Here is a 2,500-nt window from a genome sequence, read left to right as displayed (position 1 = left end):
CGAGAAACAATCTCTTGCTACAACATATATAGTCAAAGTGAGTGTGATAAACAGACATTGCATTTTCACCAATTAGATAAGCAGCTTGAACTTTGTGTCACTGAAAAAGTAGAAGAAATTACAAACACTGTTCCCATCACTTTTTAGCACAGGTAGTTGGATAAAATACAAACTTTATTTCCTTTCATCATTTGAACAGGGCAAAGGAGCACAAAGCACACACAAGCTGCATTCAGCAACAATATTCTTGTTTGTCTTATAAATACAAGGCAGATGCTAATTGAAAACACAAGGAAATTTGATCCTATTAAAAAGGCAGGAAGCTGCATTTAGTCAATTCATCATTAAATGCTTACTACAAGGCAGTGTTGCTGATGAAATAGTGCAGAGGCACACCCTCGTGGACAAAATGCTTACAGCACCTGGTATTCCCAGGCGGTCTCCCATCCAAGTACTAACCAGGCCCGACCCTGCTTAGCTTCCGAGATCAGACGAGATCGGGCGTACCCAGGATGGTATGGCCGTAAGCGAGAAACAATCTCTTGCTACAACATATATAGTCAAAGTGAGTCTGATAAAACAGATATTTAGTCAATTCATCATTAAATGCTTAATACAAGGCAGTGTTGCTGATGAAATAGTGCAAGAGCACCCCCTCGTGGACAAAATGCTTACAGCACCTGGTATTCCCAGGCGGTCTCCCATCCAAGTACTAACCAGGCCCGACCCTGCTTAGCTTCCGAGATCAGACGAGATCGGGCGTACCCAGGCTGGTATGGCCGTAAGCGAGAAACAATCTCTTGCTACAACATATATAGTCAAAGTGAGTCTGATAAAACAGATATTTAGTCAATTCATCATTAAATGCTTAATACAAGGCAGTGTTGCTGATGAAATAGTGCAAGAGCACCCCCTCGTGGACAAAATGCTTACAGCACCTGGTATTCCCAGGCGGTCTCCCATCCAAGTACTAACAAGGCCCGACCCTGCTTAGCTTCCGAGATCAGACGAGATCGGGCGTACCCAGGCTGGTATGGCCGTAAGCGAGAAACAATCTCTTGCTACAACATATATAGTCAAAATGAGTCTGATAAACAGACATTGCATTTTCACCAATTAGATAAGCAGCTTGAACTTTGTGTCACTGAAAAAGTAGAAGAAATTATAAACACTGTTCCCATCACTTTTTAGCACAGGTAGTTGGATAAAATACAAACTTTATTTCCTTTCATCATTTGAACAGGGCAAAGGAGCACAAAGCACACACAAGCTGCATTCAGCAACAATATTCTTGTTTGTCTTATAAATACAAGGCAGATGCTAATTGAAAACACAAGGAAATTTGATCCTATTAAAAAGGCAGGAAGCTGCATTTAGTCAATTCATCATTAAATGCTTACTACAAGGCAGTGTTGCTGATGAAATAGTGCAGAGGCACACCCTCGTGGACAAAATGCTTACAGCACCTGGTATTCCCAGGCGGTCTCCCATCCAAGTACTAACCAGGCCCGACCCTGCTTAGCTTCCGAGATCAGACGAGATCGGGCGTACCCAGGATGGTATGGCCGTAAGCGAGAAACAATCTCTTGCTACAACATATATAGTCAAAGTGAGTCTGATAAAACAGATATTTAGTCAATTCATCATTAAATGCTTAATACAAGGCAGTGTTGCTGATGAAATAGTGCAAGAGCACCCCCTCGTGGACAAAATGCTTACAGCACCTGGTATTCCCAGGCGGTCTCCCATCCAAGTACTAACCAGGCCCGACCCTGCTTAGCTTCCGAGATCAGACGAGATCGGGCGTACCCAGGCTGGTATGGCCGTAAGCGAGAAACAATCTCTTGCTACAACATATATAGTCAAAATGAGTCTGATAAACAGACATTGCTTTTTCACCAATTAGATAAGCAGCTTGAACTTTGTGTCACTGAAAAAGTAGAAGAAATTATAAACACTGTTCCCATCACTTTTTAGCACAGGTAGTTGGATAAAATACAAACTTTATTTCCTTTCATCATTTGAACAGGGCAAAGGAGCACAAAGCACACACAAGCTGCATTCAGCAACAATATTCTTGTTTGTCTTATAAATACAAGGCAGATGCTAATTGAAAACACAAGGAAATTTGATCCTATTAAAAGGCAGGAAGCTGCATTTAGTCAATTCATCATTAAATGCTTACTACAAGGCAGTGTTGCTGATGAAATAGTGCAGGGGCACACCCTCGTGGACAAAATGCTTACAGCACCTGGTATTCCCAGGCGGTCTCCCATCCAAGTACTAACCAGGCCCGACCCTGCTTCGCTTCCGAGATCAGACGAGATCGGGCGTACCCAGGCTGGTATGGCCGTAAGCGAGAAACAGTCTCTTGCTACAACATATATAGTCAAAGTGAGTGTGATAAACAGACATTGCATTTTCACCAATTAGATAAGCAGCTTGAACTTTGTGTCACTGAAAAAGTAGAAGAAATTATAAACACTGTTCCCATCACTTT

At 42.2% G+C, this 2,500-nt stretch overlaps 7 non-coding genes across 7 annotated transcripts in view; all 7 read right to left on the bottom strand.

The window, feature by feature from the left end:
* Position 1, bottom strand: part of LOC145887643 (5S ribosomal RNA) — a 119-nt gene extending 118 nt beyond the window's left edge. The window contains exon 1 of the ribosomal RNA XR_014399234.1: position 1. This exon is cut by the window's left edge and continues 118 nt beyond it. This is a non-coding gene — a ribosomal RNA (5S ribosomal RNA).
* A 409-nt stretch (positions 2–410) lies between these two features.
* Positions 411–529, bottom strand: LOC145851835 (5S ribosomal RNA). The gene has a single exon (XR_014373688.1). It is a non-coding gene; the product is annotated as a 5S ribosomal RNA (ribosomal RNA).
* A 139-nt stretch (positions 530–668) lies between these two features.
* On the bottom strand, positions 669–787 carry LOC145853973 (5S ribosomal RNA). The gene has a single exon (XR_014374858.1). It is a non-coding gene; the product is annotated as a 5S ribosomal RNA (ribosomal RNA).
* A 139-nt stretch (positions 788–926) lies between these two features.
* LOC145886215 (5S ribosomal RNA) lies at positions 927–1,045 on the bottom strand. The gene has a single exon (XR_014397799.1). It is a non-coding gene; the product is annotated as a 5S ribosomal RNA (ribosomal RNA).
* Positions 1,046–1,454: 409 nt separating this feature from the next.
* LOC145851725 (5S ribosomal RNA) lies at positions 1,455–1,573 on the bottom strand. The gene has a single exon (XR_014373577.1). It is a non-coding gene; the product is annotated as a 5S ribosomal RNA (ribosomal RNA).
* A 139-nt stretch (positions 1,574–1,712) lies between these two features.
* LOC145853972 (5S ribosomal RNA) lies at positions 1,713–1,831 on the bottom strand. The gene has a single exon (XR_014374857.1). It is a non-coding gene; the product is annotated as a 5S ribosomal RNA (ribosomal RNA).
* A 408-nt stretch (positions 1,832–2,239) lies between these two features.
* LOC145882389 (5S ribosomal RNA) lies at positions 2,240–2,358 on the bottom strand. The gene has a single exon (XR_014393957.1). It is a non-coding gene; the product is annotated as a 5S ribosomal RNA (ribosomal RNA).
* Between the last annotated feature and the right edge of the window lie 142 nt (positions 2,359–2,500).

This window comes from Salmo salar, chromosome 08, assembly GCF_965601325.2.
Source record: "Salmo salar chromosome 08, fSalSal1, whole genome shotgun sequence".
Classification (NCBI taxonomy): Eukaryota; Metazoa; Chordata; class Actinopteri; order Salmoniformes; family Salmonidae; genus Salmo; species Salmo salar.
The sequence above is the reverse complement of the archived record's forward strand: the minus strand, read 5'-3'. Positions and strand labels throughout refer to the sequence as shown.